The 18,948-nt window shown below is 38.8% G+C and overlaps 1 long non-coding RNA gene across 1 annotated transcript; it reads left to right on the forward strand.

Moving 5' to 3' along the window:
- LOC116446109 lies at positions 1-8,223 on the forward strand. The gene is made up of 2 exons (XR_004241052.1): positions 1-1,583; positions 7,776-8,223. It is a non-coding gene; the product is annotated as an uncharacterized LOC116446109 (long non-coding RNA).
- The last annotated feature ends 10,725 nt before the right edge of the window (positions 8,224-18,948 follow it).

Raw genomic sequence — 18,948 nt, forward strand, 5'->3', positions numbered from 1 at the left:
TATGAACAAGGCTTATTATATTTTTCATTATATAATTTAGTAAATGTTTTTTTTCAGTACATGTTCATTTGTCTCGTAGAAGATTTTTGAGCAGACAAATTAAATTAACACTACATCAGGGCAAAGAAGTCACATAGCTTCGTACTATATCTTTCTGATGTTCTTAAAATAGAAAGGTTTGTAAATACCTTTGATAATTAACAAATGAAATATTAATTGCATATATCCTTAGTGGGAGATACTGAGAATGGCAAAATTGGATTACTCTTTCATGCTTAACATTTTTTTTAGCTTTGCAGAAGACCAGATGTGTTGAAATTGGGTCCACACAGAGTTAGCAGACTTTCTGTTCCACCTCTCTGTATAAAGTTTTGTGTTTAATGCAGGCATAGGATTTTGCATGTATGCAGCTTATTTCAGGATTTCCTGCTGCCCTCTCCTATGACCTGGAGCTACTTTGAGCTATGCAAGGACTAAGGGAGGAAAAGAGTCCTAGTGGGGACAACTAATGGCAGGAAGGGAGGGAATAGAAGTACCTGATGGACACATTTCATTCCTCCTTTAGCCTATGACCTTACATACAGTCAAGCAAAGAAAGAACATCCGTAATTCTTCAGCTGGGTTATGAATTGGGAGAAATCTCTGCCATAGTTTATACAAGGCCTGGCTGACCTTGAACATCCACACAAAGCTTCCCTAGAGTCAACTCCCACAACTTGGATAGATAAAGACCATCTGTAAGACAGATGAGACAAAAAAATGTTTTTGGTGTAGTTTAGGATGCTTTTACAGCTTCTATGGAAAACCACTGCTATGAGTATCTCCTTCCTTCTCTCTCCTGTTAACCTGGGTTGGAGACAGGATTTGAGAGTTCAGTATGACCTGGGAGCCACCAAGGCTGTAGTGGGCCAGAGGAGCAGTGGGAAACAGTGCAGAAGAATACAAGCAGTGGAACTTTACTGGATTTGATGCTCACTTGCTAAACTGTGTTTTTAACAGCAGATTTCCATTGTGGTAGAGATCAGTAATATATCCAGAGGAGACCTCATATTTTCATCACTTCTAATGTCTTATTTGGTCTCAAATACCTGACCAAATTTTTAAATCTTCAGCAGTCATTGTCTTGGACACCACTTGTGGGCTAGGTTTCTCAGTAGGTATACGAAGTTCTGGCAGATATCATAGCCTGTCCTTCCTAGCAAATTCCTTCTCAGCATTATTAGCACTTGAGCTATATTACATACTGGCAAGCTGTAATACTTTCTGGTGTGCTACTACGCTCTGTGCTATTGTGAACACTCTATTTCGGTTCTGTTTCATGCCTTTGGGCTGAATGATAATTAGGTGGATTAATTCTTCTTTTCCACTTCCTTTACCCCTTCTCCATTATCCTCCTTTGCTTTCATATTCCCTACTTCCCCAATCCTTTTCATGTCTTCCTCTCTGTTCCTACAGCAGCTCCTTAATTTTTCAATTATCACCTGTACCAAAGGCCAGAAAGAAGCACATCAGTGTGCCTGAAGCTATGAGCAGGAAACATGCTCCTCTTCAAATAAGAGCCTCTCTGAAGGACAATCACAGAGGTAGTAGCAGTTTTGATTATGGGGTTTTTTTGTTGTTTTTTTGTTGTTTGTTTTGGTTTTGGTTTTTGTTTTGGTTTGGGTGTTTTTTTGGTGGTTCTTTTTTGGTTTTTGTTTGTTTTGTTGTTGTTGTTGTTCTTGTTGTTGTTTAATTCACTTTTTTTTTCCTAAGGATATTTCTTACTTTAGGTTTAGAAAAGGACAGTTTCATTTGCATGCTGGTGTAAGTGATAATAAATTAGCTGCCTAAATCACTGGTTCCTATTCTACTGAGAAAATAAGAGACATGCTCATTAACATTTTATGCAGCCTCTGGATAGAAACAATATATCCAGGGTCAATGAGCAGGTCCTAGATTTCAATATTGGACTCTTTAGCTGCCTAAAAATAAACCAGGTTCCTCAAGGCTTGCTAGAAAAAAAAAAAAAACTTGCTACGACCAGGGATTCCCTTGAGTTCAGATAACCATAATAGAGCCATTCTCATGGCTGTGAGTAATTCCCTTTATGGCCTTGCAAATAGCCTGAGTTGTGACCACAATGCAGTAAAATGTGGCTGCTAATATATTTAGGGTGCAGAATCTACAGCCTGGATATTGACAATTCCTGGAGCTATTTAGGACTTTTTAACCTGTTGTGTTTTGGCTGTTGTTTGGTTTTTTGTTTTAGTTTGGTTAATTCTTTTTATTTGGTTGGTTATTTTTTTTACAACTCATAATTATAAACAACATTCTGTTTAATAATAGCGGTTCTTAGCCCAGGCCTGATTATGTCCTCAGCAGTTTCCAGGAGTCATGATTTTCTTATTATTGTCCTATGAAGAAGAGTTGCCAGTGTTGCAACCACTCCTGATCACTACAATCTCTTTCACCAAGGCAACTCCAGCTTCTACCTCACTTCTCTCTGACTGATTCAACATTCCTCTTAGTTTCTCGTATTTGTTGGTGAGAGAGGGTTTCTAGAAACACTCTAAAAATATCCAGAAGGAACTGCATTCGCCAGCCTTGGCTGTTGAAGCCATTTAGCATTGTATTTTTGTAATTTTCAATCACATGATTCTTACTTGATTATTTTTTCTGACTCTTGGCAGGAAATTTGAGCATCTGGTCTTCTTTTGAGAAGTTTTTTGAAATCGTATTTCAGTTAGATTTCTACTTTCATGTCCATTTACTCCCTTTCCTTCTGCCAACCATCCTCTCCTCTGCCTGCCCTCTTGTCTTTGCTTTTCTTTTGATGTTTTACATATCCTTGAGGATTCTCTCGTGTTCCAGCTGGGATTTTCATCTTAACACAGATCTCTTGCTGAAACATGGCTCCGTATTGTCCTTTAAACAATCTTTCTGCAAATAAATTATTTAGACACATAAGCACACTTGTGCACACCTTTTAAAATAACTGCTGATTCCAAAAGTAGCTTTTGCAAAACCATAAGGCCCTGCTGGCAGAAAAAATTCCCTCTGAAGGAGTAACATTTTTATGTAGCAAATACTTTTTTTTCCATGCAACAAGTACATAATTTTTTTTAGTGAAATGTGAAAGGTTTTATCTGTGAGTGTGAGCAGGTGCAATAGTTTCTCCCCCAGAGGTATAAATAGAAATGGAAAAAATTGGTTTTTTACCTATCCAAGAGCAAATCTGATTTAGCCAATTCACAGAATACAAAAGCAGTTAAAATAATCTACGAAGCTACTGACTGATCTGAACATTTCTTGATGTAGCTGATTAGACCACACTCAAAACTTTTATCCGAAAACTTGGACACATTTCTGCTCTCTTTATTTTAGATTTTTTAGTGCAATGCCTCAAAAGGGTAAAAGCTCTCTACATAGAAGAACAGTATGTACATTTGTTTGCTAGCAGTCTGCCCTAAACAGTCCACAAAATTTCTCATAGTTTAGAGGAAAAAAGATGTAAGTCTGCAATTCACAGCAAAATATCTAATCTTACAAACTCATATCTAAATGTCCATAAAACAAACATTGCAATTGTTTTCTAGGGAGAAAACAAGAGAAACCAGCAGTTCTGATTCTAGTATGTACTTCAGAATTGCAATATTTGCTTTGCTTGAACACCATTCTGTGAAAATGTTTGCACTATGTAAACGCATCTAAATCACCAATTTTAAATAAAATTGATTATAAAATCACAGTGATCAATTAAATCTGTAGTCTCATTCTGACTCACAAACTAATGCTGATAAAGTTACAGGCAGGACTGCAGGAGGGCATCTAGTCCATTACCCTGCAGCAAGGGAGAAACAGGGAAACCTAATCTGCTTCTCATATACGGTTTTTCAATCTTAAAAAGCTGTAACCGTGGGGAGCCCATGTTCTCTCAAGGTAAGCTATTTCGTGGGTAATTATCACCACCATTGGAGAGTTTTCTCTAATGTGTATCCCAAATCTCCTTTGGTACAATTTAGCCTCATTACTACTTCTCCTGTTCATTGTAGATGCAAGTAAAAATTGATTCTCTTTCTCTTTGCACCAATGTATTCCATGTAAAAGTTTTTCCATTCTAAGGTCGTATTTTCTAAGCCTTTCTATCTTTTTTGTTACAGGCAGTGATTTGCCTGAGCATTTATACACTAAAAACAAGTTTGGGTAAGACCTTCTGCAAATTTGGAAACCAAGAGATAAAATCTTTCATGCGAGGTTTAATCCAAGTTGGCTGCATAGTAAATGTTAGAAGCGCCTTGTGATTCTTCACATAAATCTTGCTGAGAACAGGAATAAAACCTTATAAATATCATGCTTGTAAACAGACTTCTTCCTGGATGAACAGAAAGCAGATCCACAATTATAAAAAATAATACATCATAGGTAGTCTGACTTCAGCCTCTGTCAGTCTCCTAGTTGTTAAAATTGTAATAAGCTGATAATTAAAGCTTTACTAAAACCATTTACTGAACAGTTAGTACTTGGGTGTGGCTGGAAGTACTCATGAGGGAACACTGAGCCCTCCTCCCGCCAAGAAAGGAGATGTAAGAGGCAGTGAGTGGTTGTAGCTACAGATTTCAGCCTTTGGCAAGAACCCAGGTTCAAACAGGGAAACTGAGCCTGCTGCGCTGCTTATGCCACTGTTTGCCACCGTCCACCTCCATCCACCAAGTCCCTGTTCCCTGGTGAATAGTACTGGCAACAGATAGGCTTGCCAAACTGCAGTGGAGCAAGAGTCTCTTCTGCCAGACAACAGCAAAAGGCATACAGTGGATTATTGTCATGACACAGCAGGGCCCTGCTGGAGACAGGTTCAGACCATGACAGGAAGTGATGATGTACATGGAAGCTCACAAATCCTAAACAGCGCAGCAGGATTGATTACCTGGCAGTGAGAGCTGACAAAGGGAGCAGTGTCTGAGAATGAAGGCATTGTCATCCCAGCAGAAACTTTCCAGGCAATCAGAAAACCTTCTCGCACAGATATAGTGACATTTTCCACCTGTCTTAAATAGAAAAGATAGGTCCCACTGTTTCTCTTGTTTTTAGATAATTCACACTACAATGAGAAGTTTAAACACCTGAAAAGGATTAATCTCAGTTTCCCACAGTGTTCAGAAAAGACACAGTTTTTCCCCTCACAATTTGCCAATCAGTAATGCTACAGAACATTACAGAATTTATTGTGGGTAAGAGCTGTAGAACATGACCAAAGAAATTCCAGTGAAACATCCAAGCAGAGATGCATTGAGAGCAAAACGTGACAATGCGGGATGACCTTGCAGTGTGGATGATCAGACCTGAGCCCAAAGCTGAGCCCAAACCTTGCACTAATCTTTAGACTGCACTTTGCATGTAGAGCCCTATCCCAGCTTCAGCGGGCTAATAGCAGACCGAGAGAAATGCCAAAAGTCTACCAGTCCAGAGGCTGAAAACGTCTGTATGATTTAGTGAAGGCTTAGCTGATGCTTGAGCCTTTTCTGGAGAGAATGCATAACTTTCACACAAAGCAGTGGAGCAGGGCACTGCTCTATGTCCAGCAGAAAAGGCAGAATCAAAGGCAAGGAGAATGAGACAAGCACATTTGTCAGTAAGTGAGTGCTCTTAAAGGAAACAGTTCTGCTCTGTAACGCCCACAATAATTACTAAGATGAAAAGGTTAGACAGTATGTGTGCTGAGATATATCTATGAATACTTTCTTTGCCTTTGAAAGGGGAGCTGGTTTGTGTCCTCTGTTTATTCACAGACTACGCCAATGAATCCTTCCTGAGGCTTGGGCTGCTGTCCCTAGGAGAGCACAAAAAGTGTTGGGAATTCTGGTCACACGGAAACAACTTAGTTTGTTACACCGACTAGTTACGAATTTGTAATTAAACTATAAATAGGAAGTATATTTGTAAATGCAGTAGCCACCTAGTCAGCCCATTTTCAAAACCAGCCACTTAGACTGAGGTCAACTTTAACAATGTCCATAGGAATTTATAAGCAAATCCAAAAAGCAAACTGCCCCTTTTGGAGAAAGCAGGACACTTAATTGTTGTGGCAAGATAAGAAATTGGCATTTTCAAGACTAGAAAAATATCTTATAGACAGAGATCTTTCTTCATGGTGTTTCTTTACTTCAATACTGCTTTGGTTATGTATTGAAGAACCAAAGTGATTCGTGAACAGTTCCTAAAGGACCAGATATAGCTTCAAACCCTGATTGAACACTGGCAGAGGTCTGCTGTGCTTAAAATTCAGTTGGTTAGGATGCTTTTAGATACGAGCTTTGAGTTGATGGATACTTTTTTCTTCTTTCACTTCATCAAGATGCTTGATTTAGTCTTCAGTTAGAAGCCCTTCTGTATTTCATTTATGAAATGTGAAGAAAGACTCAGAAAATGCTTGCAGCAATCAGAAACAGTTTGGCTTTCACAAATCAGATAGGCTGGGTTTTATAGCATATACAAGGGTGTTCACTTGGACTATTTCTGTCAGAAAAGAACAATTTTTAAACTTACGTGTCTAAGATATTATGTGAACACTATGCACTGTTGAACACCGTTAATTTGATTTGTATCCTGGCACTAATATTTGGTTGAAGTAAACAATTCAGTAATCACACAGTGTTTATTATATATTCTCTGAACTATTTATATTCTTCACCACACTGTTCTAAAGCAGCAACATGTATTAAAGTGCTCTGCCATCCATAAGGGACATAAATGAAATCAGCCTGACTCAAATGACCAAATTACAATATTCTTAGGGCATTTCAAGCTATGGAAGCTGGGATTGTCTGTTAGGACTTAAGTGGCTTAGTGGAAGGAGGGAAGACAAGAGTGAAGCAAGCCAGAATAGGCTAAACTCAACCTGAGGTTCTGCCACTTGCCAAGTTCACTGAGAGGAAGGAGAAACGCAAGGTATCTCCTTTCTTGCATGCTTTGTCACAGAGGTAGGTCAAGTAGACCACATATGAAAGTAAAGCCCTGAACATGTCATGAAACTGGATCAGTTCTCAAAAGAGCAGTGCAGTAAGCCTTTTTGCCCTGGCCAAACGTCTGGGTAATTAAATTCTGAAAGCCCTGTAGTTTCAGTTGCTTTTGAAGTACATGATGGTTTCAGGAGACATCTTGTTGATTAGAAGTCAAAGGTTTTAAAAAACCAGCTGATAAAAGAGTCCCCCAGATGAAAATGAAACCATAAAACTAGATTATCAAGGTAAAACTAAATATAACGAAGTTGTCAGGGTGACTTTTTCTGAGCTAATAGTGATAGAATAACTCACCTAGCATGATTTCAATGTTTGATATTTTTTGAAAAATCCTCTTTTCTCCCCTTAACCCTTGTTTCTACAAAAGTGAAAATAGAGGAAACACCTGAACACTTCAAAAATCAAGGCAGCTCACCCGCAGAATTTTCTTCTATGTTCCTGTGTAAAAATACTTACTTTTCTGTTAAGTCCCACCATCTAGGAATATCTGCCTACTACATGTTCTGGCTCTACTAACATTAGCTTTCATCATTGAGGTTTGTTTATTATCTTAAAGAGATGAGAAATATCTTTATGAAGTTACTCTCCAGTTGGGCTTGCATTCCTAAATCACTTAGACATCAGAAAAACTACTTTTCTCCCATTTTTAAAATATAGTTTTAATTACTTAAATGGCACTACAGAAAATGAATAAAAAAAAAGGTTGATTTCTCTGGGTGGGATGTCCTACAGAAATAGGAAATGATAAGTTTTACTTCCATTTTTTTCCCCTTCTATTAGATTATCACCTCTGCAGGACAAAGTTTATCATCTTAACACCAGTACGATGGTGACCTGAAACCTGACTGAGCAGCCAGAGCTGATCCCTTTCAGACAAGGCTCTGGAGACACAGAAAGTGTGGCCTGCAGCTAGAATCCATCATCATTCTGCAGAGGTGTTCAAAAGAAAAGATTCACACCCAGTTGCCTAGCTGCAACTGAGCTTTTGTTATTGCCCTGACTGTGTAATTTGGTAAAAGAATAGCATTTAAAAATGGATTCTCATATCTCAGAGTACAAATCGTTTTGCTCCTGGAGAAGGTCTATTTATGGATAGTAAATTATTAACTAGTGCATTTTCATAAGATTGATACATTAGCTCACTTTATTCCAGCTACAGTTCGTACCCTCAACATCTGAGTCCTCAAGGTGCTGATCTGAATCATCGTGTGCCTGCCTGCCTGATTTGCATGTACAATCTGATAATTAACAGTGCTTTTGGCTTGCTGTCACAGTTGACTTCTGTGGTCTCCATTTGCAAAATACTCAGATAAACTTTGCATGTGGAAATTATGTTTGCAATAGAGAAACATGCCTTTTTGTGATGTATTGGTCTTTAATAAATTTTGGAAGTATTTTCATTTTCTATATGGGAACAAATAGCATGGAAACAACAATCATTTTGTCTCTCGAATGAATGGTAATGCAGGTGACCAACAATTTCTAAAGATAATAATTCTATCAAGAACTCTTCCTGTGTACAGAAATATGAGGCGTTGAAAATTATAAACTTGCCTAAAGCAATAAATACTTTGCAAAGAGACCCTTATTACCAATGCTACTCCCAGATTTTCCTCAGTATATGCAGTGGCTTTTGGATAGAGACTGCTTTTTAATTTTGGGGCCAGCTGTACAATTACAAGATTGTAGAAGCAAAGGAGACAATTTTATATGCAAAAACAAGAAAAAATTTTGGTTTCATCAACAAGTGAATAAAAATCCCTCTAAATTGTGATGTTTTGCCATACAGAATATGACTTCTTTTTTTCTCTGCCAGTAATGAATTGTTGACACACTCAGCAAAGGAAGAACAGATAAAACATGTGCACAAAAAAAAAAAATCTTATTCCAAATGACATCCTGAAATACATTTTCTCTTTGTGAGAGTGGGAAGCGAGAATTGAATTTAATATTTGCTTTTACAAAAATCCAGTCGCCAAAGGCCCTAGGTATGGTATCACCTCAAGTCACAGAGATGGATGGTAGATTTTCCATCTACTAGTTTATGACACCATATTTTTGTGGGTTTTATGCCCAAAAGTAGGTGCTGTTTTCCGCATAGATCAGCTGTCATCAATCCCCAAGAGCTCAGTTAAGTGCACGAACTTGTGGTCTTGATCATTATGTGATCCTGCCAGAGTTGTAATTAGCCCTCAAATGGAGACCGCATAGTTCAGAAGAAAGGGAGTGTCTATCAGTCAAACACTCTGAAGGAAAAGTACACCTTCCACTGTAACTCTTTGAGGAAATTCCCTTTCCTACTCTTTTTCAGAAACTGACTTCCAAAAGACCGTTAGCTCTCGGTATTTCTTCAGTTCCTTCTCTTTCTCTGAAACTCACAGTTTGAAATAAACTAGGCATGAGAGGCAAATTATGCTTACCTTAGGGGAGTCAGGCTGTCGAGATGACACAAAACAGGAAGCACGTTCCCTTCACTGAGTTAACAAAGTTATTCTGAGAACCTAGAGACTGATTTTTAATTTTGAGCTTGTACCATTATGAGATGCTAGCAGCAAAGGAAACAGGCCTTGAATTGTCTCAATAAATCAGCAGTTTGGAAGCCATAAAACTCAGCAAACCCTGAGGCACACACAGTAGACTCACAGTTTCCTATGCTCCATAGGATGTTGATCAGTACCTACTTTCTCTACAGCAGGGCAATGAAGAAGCAGTTAAAAAACATACATATTTTAAAAGAATTTGAAAGTCTAAGTGGGGCCTATATAGGCCAATATTTTCATTAAATGATGACTGAGTTTATATATGTCCCAGCTTAAAGCTGTACAACGGGGAGTACAGCATGAGAACTTGGCCCAAACCTCTCTCATTCTTCAAGTGCCCGTTTTTAATTACCTTAGCCAAAACCCCGCAAAATAACACCACTGACCCTTTCTTGGAAAACTAGGAATGTGATCTTTTTTGTTAGGAAATCATTTTTGTTCCAATAATAAGAACCATCTGTCTCACAAAGATTGGTTTGGTTTCAGACATGCTGTGTAACAGTGAACATTGTTACAGAAAAAACTATAAATTATATGGTGCTGTGGGAACTCTGGCACTATAAATGGGTACAGTTTCACCCCATTATCCTGGCAGAAAATCTAGCGTACTGTGTTTCTTATGTCATCAAATAAAAAGATAAGCCACTTAAAGCAAAATCAGACTACCTTTTAAGCCACTGCCTGTCTCACAGGCTAACATACTGCCTGTAGGCTTGGTAATTACCATGCTTGTTCTTGTTTTATTGTCCATATAGGACTATATCATCCAGACAACATGGGAACAGGGGGTAATTGACTTCAAGTTTGAATTGTGACAAGCAAAGAATTTGATTTTGTACTGGAGCTTTGGAGAGTTTATGACATTCTAAAAAGAAAATGATGAGTAAGTGTAAGAAACACAGCAGAAGAGGTATTATGCCAAATTACTGTTAATTTCAAGTCATGGAGTAAGGTTCCAGAGCTCCGCTAACCTGTTGAAGTCAGCGGGACTCTATACAGAAGAGGTCTTCTAGATCCTTTACAGGTGTACACCCATACTTACAACCCTCTGTCCTGAAGAAAGGTTTAATGCAAACACAAACCTGGTGTTTTCTGCTGATCAGAATCAGCACAAAGAGGAAATTTCAATATACTGATTATCTGTCCTACCCATGATGCTACCAATTATTGTTTAGAATTGGACCAGTTATTATTACTGGATTTTGGTGATGTAGACTAAGAATGTAACACGTTTCAGGCATTGCAAGATGCAACATTACTATTCTCAAAAATGGGAGTGTGGTACCATTCTTCTCATCTAGTTGTATCTGTACTTATGGTAATCTGGGTACAGTTGGAAACATAATAATAATTATATCAAAAAGAAAAGTGCAAATTTGATCTTAAGATGGCTAACTTTTGTTAACCACAGTCTTTGCATGTAATCTTTCCCACTGTTGGCAGCTTGCAGCTTCAAAGATGCTCAATATGATTTCTGACTCTGTTAACTTGACTAAGAAAACAGGAAAAACCTATGTATATTCCTCTCAGGTCAGGACAAGGAACCCTCAAGAGTGGCTGCAATACAAATAATCTCTGTGTGATGCTGATCCCAGATTCCCCTACTACACCAGGTCTCCCACATAGCAAATAACAGAAGGGATTTTTCTTTGCTGGGCTTTGGATATATCTTCAGAATACAAAGCTCTAAAGGAACACTACTGCACTAAACAGGATTAGAAGGACTATACTAACACTTCTCTTCCTCCCTTAGACTTTGCATTGGGTTTGTGTGGCCAGGTTTTGGTAGTGAGGGTGGCTACAGGGGTGGTTTCTGTGAGAATCTGCTGGAAGCTTCCCATGTCCTATAGAGCCAATGCCAGCAGGCTCAAGATGGAGATGAACAGCTCTGCAGACACCAAGTTCAGTGGAGAAGGAGCCCAGCTGAGATTCCCCTGCTTCGGCTGAGATTCCCCTGCAGTCCATGGAGAACCCCATGCTGGAGCAGCTGGATGCCCAAAGGAGGTTGTGACCCCATGAGGAGTCCATGCTGGAGCAGGGTGATCCATGCTAGAGCAGCCTGTTCCTGAAGGACTGCACTCAGTAGAAGAGTGACTCACAGTGGAGCAGTTTGTGAAGAACTGCAGGCTATAGCAAGGACTTGCTTGCACAAGTTCATGGAGGACTGTGTCCCATGGGAGGGACCCCACTCTGGAGCAGGGGAAGAGAGTGAGGAATCCTAATCCTCTCCATGAGGAGGAAAGGGCAGCAGAGACAAGATGAACTGACCGCAGCGTCCATTCCTGTCCCCCTGTGTCCCTGGGGTCAAGGAGGTAGAGAATCAGGAGTGAAATTAAGCCTCAGAAGAAGAGAGTGTTGGAGAAAAAGTGTTTTAGGATTTAGTTTTTATTTCTTTGTATCTAATTCTGATTTGATTGATGAAAAAATGTTTTTTCCTCAAAGTTGAGTATGAAATTGGTGAGTGATCTGTTCCTGTCGTTATCTCAACCCACAAATGTTTCCTTATATTTTCTGTCCCCTGTCCATCTCAGGAGTGATAGAGTGTCTTTGGTGGGCATTTGGCAGCCAGCCAGCATCAACCCACCACAGACCTCCATAAATACCAGTAGAGCAGCACAAGTTCTTCTCCACAAGGACTGGCTGAAGAGAGCAGCAATTCAAGAAGCAACAGCTTAACTCCAGCCAGTCAGCAAATCTGGAAAGCTTCTGGGCACTTACACAGGTGCCAGTTAGCAAAAAAAAAAAAACTTTGGGAAAGTGTCAGTGTTTGTAAAAACAAAAGCACTTCATGCCTTGTCCTGAAAAGGGTCATTCATCTGTAACAAACCATTGATATTCAGCACTTTTGTCATGCCAGTTGGCTCTGGGCAGAACTTCCTAGCAGAAGTTGGTTTCCTCTCCAAGACTTACAGACCCTGCAGTGTGCTGTCCATCAGGGAAGGGAACAAAGCACGGGCAGGACTGCGAGCCAGCCCCTGGCTGGTAGGGAGAGCTGGTGCCAGCCGGCCCCCCCTGCAGCAGCACTGTGCTCACCAGTGTGTGGCTCCTCCGATTAGAACACGGCGTTGTCCCTCAGCATCAGCTCCTGCTTCGTCAGTCATCTCAATCGCAGTGATAGTTTGGTATCATCTCCCGACTGGGCATAGTGAAACTCACTGCCCCTCTCAGAAATAATTTAGCCCCATTGTGGAAGCAATTGAATTAAGTCCTCTCCAGCTTCGCCATAAATCCAGAATTCTAAACTGAAGCTGTACTCAAGAAATCATGACTATCTCTGTGTATCGAATCTTCTCTTTAGGGAAGCAGAAGCTGGAAGGTAAGAAAGAATGAGAGTAAGAACAACAAAGCAGATTCAGCAACCTTTTCTCAGCAGTGAATCCTACCCTATGTCAGTTATATAACAATGGCTCAGTTTTACTGTCAAAAACATTGTCAATCTGTGAATATGAGTCTGTAAAGCAAGACCATGTAAGATTAAAAAACCTAGAATCAGAGGAATGATTGGGGAATTGTCAGTAACTCAAAGTCTTTAGGGATGAATGCTGACATGAAAAGCTGTAAGAACCTTAGGAGAGGAGAAAAGAAAAGAAAGGCCAAAACCAGCTGAGTGAAAATAGCAGCTTCGCAAAAATAATTATCAGCCTATTTTAAGTAACAGAGTTCTAACCCAATGTTTCCTTAAAGTTTACCTGTCCATCTAAGACTTGTCTGTAGTGCCTGTAGTGATAAGAAGGGGGCAAACCTGCGAATGTTTAACTAGTGGCATGTTATTCCCAGAATTCTACTATGAATGCTAAGAAATAAGTATTTTTGTGCACTCAAAAATTGTGTAAAATCCTGCCTTGAAGGTGTACCAATAAAGTAACTCAGACAGCCGAGCGTTACTTTTCCTATGATCTGAGACTGCTTTTAGGCCACCTCAAATCTAGAGTTATATCAGTTTCCTTTCTTGACAGTTTGCCCCAGGGAGCCAATTAAACTTTTGAGAATGAGAGCTAGGTTCAAATTCTGCCTTACGCATCACTTGCAGACTTGTTAGCCAAGCTGTAACTGCTGTATGTTTGGAATTTTTTTCCAAGATGATGCATTAGCTGGAAAAATCCATCTGGGTCTCTAATCCCAGGTTGAGTTTGCAAAAATAAAAAAGAAAAATTTTTTTTTCTTGTAAACTGTAAAAATTGGGTTTGCAGTTGTCACATAACTATGGTCATGGAAATGTTTAAAAAATGATTTTGCTTTCATTATTATCTAGCTGTAAGAATTGGTTCTCTCTCACTACATTTCTTTCAAGGCCTGAGCTGGGTTTGTAGACATCAAAGCCCACAGCATTCCTTCCACCAGTGACAGAAGCTGCTGGAGTGTGTCCCAAAACAAAAGAAGTAATGCTTGTACTCAATCTGATATACAGTGAGACCCGAGTAAAATGTACTCTAAGATTTTCTTCAGTGCTCTATCTATCTTAACCTGATGCAAACTGTACATAAAAGGAAGCCAACACTGATTATGTTGGAATAAATCAGATCTCGTAGAATGCTTTTTAGTTTCATGTGGGAATTTAAAGGTTTTTCTTTCATTCTTATGGTAATTTGCCAAAAAAGCTGTTTACTACAAGGTGGCCATTTGACAGATTGAGCTGAACAGTGCCAAAAAAAACCCCAAACAAAAAACAAAACCCACAGAATGCTGACAACGTTAATCTTCTTTTTCCTTTCCAGGAGTTTCCTTTTCAGTAATTTCATTTGACCCTTTTTAAATGTTTTTCTCTTGGCACTTTTATAGAAAATTTATTAAGATGCCAGTTTCTCACAAAATGCTTCTTCAAATTCAAGGAGGGTGAAATTCCTTCCCAAAGCATTTGAAATGGGAGAGAACCCAAGGCTACTCCATCATTTAGCAGGAGCACTATGGAGAGCTCCCTCTGTATGAAAACCTGCTCTCATACGGAGGGGGAGTTGGGCAGTCTCAGTGGGATGGTGCTGTCTGACTACAGCACTACAGAGGCTTGAGCTCTACAGTCAGAGTCCCTTTTGGGAGGGAAAAAGAGAGTAAGAATAAGCAATATTCATCCTGCTGGCCTGAAACATATGTGGAATCTATCAGGAAGTTAATGCAGCGTAAATATCATATGGTCAAGGCTCATCTATTGTTATCTTTTAGAGGCAGACAGCAAAGCCAGCAGCATGGGTGGCTGCATTTATGACAATATTCAGTTCAAATACAAACCCCACTTCCTAAGGTTTTTTTTGAGTGCTACAGATAAAGGAAATGGTTTACATTCCCCACTGTCACACACAGGGCTCACTTGCTTTTAGCAAGGCTTAAGCTGCACACAGTCTTCAGCACCAGTACAAAAATGGGTCTCACATTTTTACTTTTGAATTTCAATGGATTTATGTAGAGAATAACATACAACAGGATTCAGACTACGAGCCTTTTTCTGGTGGGCAAGCTTGCTGCAGTGCAACTAGTAACTTGTTGCAGTGCAACTAGTTGGCTTAAAGCCAACCTTCATCCTGTATATTAATGCACTCTAGGAAGTTCCAACAAAGAGTTGAAGATGAATTTTTGACTGTTAGGTACATTTACCATGAGGGAAGGGAACAGAGGGTTTCCACTAGATATTTGGCAATATTACTTATTTAGCTGCAGGATTTCAGTATTTCTGCCTATTTACTGAGTTGGAATCACATCATCCCACATTGCCATATTCTGAGTTTTTTTCCCATCAGATCTGAAGTCCTACACAACTCCATAGAAGGAGAAAACTGGATAAGATGTATGTGATTAATAAGTAACTAAAGGCAGGAAATATAATTAATGTCAATCATCATGAATTCATAGCATCCAGAACCTGTCAAATCTGATACATTTTTGAGAGAACAAATATAGTTGGTGAATGCAAAGGTGTCAGTGTAACTGAGATTTCTGTACAGTTCATGGACAAGATAGCATACTGTACTCTGAATAAGAAAGGAGAACAGAAACTGGAGAGCCTGTGAAATGGGATTAGAAGGGACAAGAGAGCTGGCATGGAAAATTAATTCTGAAAGGGAAGTCATCATCAGATCTCTGCTCCAAGTGGTCTCCTATCCTCCTTTAATTAATTAATGGAAACTGAAGGTACTCTGCATCAAATCTAAGTTATTTTAAGCTGTCCTGTCTTCCTCAGTGTAGTACCATGGATTAGACAGTCTGATACAAATTTTATACTCCTGAAAACAACATCATAGAAAGTAACAGGTTGGCAAATCACTGATGGCACAGTGATACTAGAACAGTGAACCTTGCCAGGCTATGATGTGAGACCACACAACAGTTTCTCTGGTGTCCCTGCTGCACTGGCACTTTGGAGCTGTGGAGACAGTTTACACCACTGGCACAGGCTAGTAGAAGATCTCTCCTCAGATCCTGCTGCCCAAATTCTCCTGCCACTTCTGGATATTAGTGACTCATCTTTCTCTCTGCCAGTATTCAGTACCTGATCACAGGAACTTAAAAAAAAATTTTTAGGAGAAATGTCAGTGGCCAATTTCCCAGTCAGTCACTATGATGATCGTAAATTTCAATCTCCTTTATTTCTTTTATACTATTTTATCGTCTGTCAACTGTCTAGTCCTGGTCTCTAATTTTTACACCCACCTCTGGTGAGTACTTTTCCTAAAGGAGTTTACTGCTACTTTATGATTCTGAACGGAAATCACATTTAGCAAAAACATCTATTTAAAACTGAAGATCAGCTGTTTGAAGCTTACATATCTGCTAGGCTGTAGATGCAGATTCTTTAAAGGAAGTAACAGCTAGGGATCCTCTTGAGATTAATGAGATATCTTTTCTTTATTGCGAAGATGGATTAGTGCTAAAGCCCCCATACAAATAACTGAGTTCTGCATTATCTTGCTCACAGTCTTTCCAGAAACAGAAAAGATGACAGAATTATATAGCCAGGCAGGTGTGAATTGTGCAAATAGAGGATTTTTCTTGAAATAACCATACTGGCAAATCAGAAAAATAAAAACATAACAAAATGAAACCTTTCATTCCACCAAAGAAGATTTTTAGATGACAGAAGAGAAGGATTTGAGTCAGCTACTTCAGAGAAGAATTCATTAACCTTTTCTTAAAAAAAAAAAAAAAGCTTTTTTTTTTTCTTTTAGTACCAGAAATATTACGTAATGGCAGATTTGGGAAACAAAATTGACCAGTTCCACAAAAAAAGTCTTTGGTACAAAATTTTCAGATTAATTTTATTTGGAAATTGTAGTTAAAAAAACCTCAAGGAAAGAAACTTGTGCTGAATATAACAGCAAAAAATTTCATGTAATCTCATTTTCTTACAAGGATGAATCAAGTGGTTCATTTGCCTTGGGAAACTGCAATTAAAAATACAAAACTCAGATATTCCTCTAAATCTTGAGAACAACCTGTAAGAAGTGTATAATCTACCAAAGGAGTTTTCAAGCAGTAAAATCCTGAAAATGCATTTGTCTCATTTATTTATAGCTCTTAGGGATCTGGAGGTGATGCATAATACTAGAATTTTATATCTAAAAAGGTCTAAAAGGGATCATTCTAACTCCACAAAATACAAATAAAATATTACTGGTGTCTAATCCACACAGAGAAGCACGGTGCCAGATCATTAGCATTTCATTTAATGAAAGTACTGTCTAAATCTGCAGACCCTCTGGAGAAATCCATCTGTTCTCATTAATCAGGGCATCTGTTTTGGCAACTAGCTATTAACAAGCATTCTGTAGTCTGGATAGAAAATCCAAAAGCCATTTCTTCATGAATGTGATATGAGGTACCTTGTTTCATCTTCAGCAGATTATTTTTTAAATCCTCTCTCTTCTTTCTTGTCCCCCTGCCCTGTCAAACCCACACCTGCAAGTGCTTTACTGAATTGGTGCCTAATCTGTCTTCATCACAGTGAAAGCACACAGATTCCATCTGGGTGATGAGAAGATGGATGTTTAAGCATCCTTCATCAGACGCATCAGCCTTGAATAATTGATATCTGCCTTCACCACCCGAGCTCGCACACACACTCGTGTTGGCATGGAGCTGAATTGTAGTCTCTGCAGCTATGCTGGCAGGGAGAGTTTTAACATTCCTAAAGCACTCCTCAAAGTCCAGTGGCTATAATGCACAGAATATTATTTTATTTTGCATTTATTGAGATGAACTGAGTCTAACACACTAAGACAGCAACAGCTGGATAGAAATAACCTTTTCTTTTGAGGTGCGTCTTATTCAGAATGTCTTGATTTTTACTGGATATAACCTTCAAGAATCAAGTAATTCATTATGTGATCTTTACCTCATGATGTACATGAATTTCCACCCACTTGTCATCAGGTTCTGTGAGAACAAGGAATCTTTTAGCTGGTAGGAAAAAATCCTAATTTATTAAATTAAAAATTATCATTATCACAGGTATGTGGGAAAAAAAGCAATTACACTCTCTTTCTGCTTTCCCAGCAATAAAACCAAGAAAAAAGAAAAAAAAATCTGTGAAATCTAGTCTCTGTCTGCTTTCACATGAAATGTAAATTACTCATGGAGAAAAAAGAGCTGATGCATTAAATTGGAATATGAAACTGTTTCCCCCACCTCCAATTATTTTTGTTTGATTTGTTACCCCAGTGGAAATGGTAGTATTACTATTAGAATCAACTTCAATATGAAGAAAAGCACAGTGTAGTGACCTGCATACGTGCTGGGGAATGGGGAACTCAAGCTCTAATTCTGGTGCTGAAACTAATAACTTTGGAGACCCCAGGCATTGTGTTCTGGCCTCAGATCACCACTCTGTATCTCTTCAGCAAAGCATTTAAGTACAAGTGTAAGTACATAAGATGCTCTGGGATTTAAGCAACTGGTTAACTGCTTTGCTGCACTGCAAGGTATTTATTGTTTGCTATTGAACCTTTGAGTAACAAAGGAGACATAGAAGGAAATAGATCTTTAAGGTGCTGTCTGAAGCCTGTGCTAGTTTTTGTAATAGGTATAGGAGGACTTGATATAGTAAAAATAAGCATAGGACTTTGGACATAGATATAGTAATTTAAATTAAAGAGATGATCCCTGAAGATGGGAGCTCTAAAATCTGTCATTTGCTTTGTCCTTGCTGAGCCAGAGAGATTGTGATTATGATGTACTAATTACTACTAAAGAATTTGCTTTATTGGTGCTCACATTTGCTTTATTGATATTAATGAAAATGTTAAACTTATACCACGAAGTTTCTGATGTAGAGAAATATAGCATTTCCTAGAATAACTTCAATAACTTTCATGGGACTCTTTAGAAGGACAAAACACATTAAAAAGCAAGCGAATCTTTGTCTAACAGTCAAGACAAATAGCTTGATCTTTAAAATTGATGGGCAGTAACAGCTCCTGAAGCCAGTG

The sequence above is a fragment of the Corvus moneduloides genome, chromosome 6 (genome assembly GCF_009650955.1).
Source record: "Corvus moneduloides isolate bCorMon1 chromosome 6, bCorMon1.pri, whole genome shotgun sequence".
NCBI classification, from domain to species: domain Eukaryota; kingdom Metazoa; phylum Chordata; class Aves; order Passeriformes; family Corvidae; genus Corvus; species Corvus moneduloides.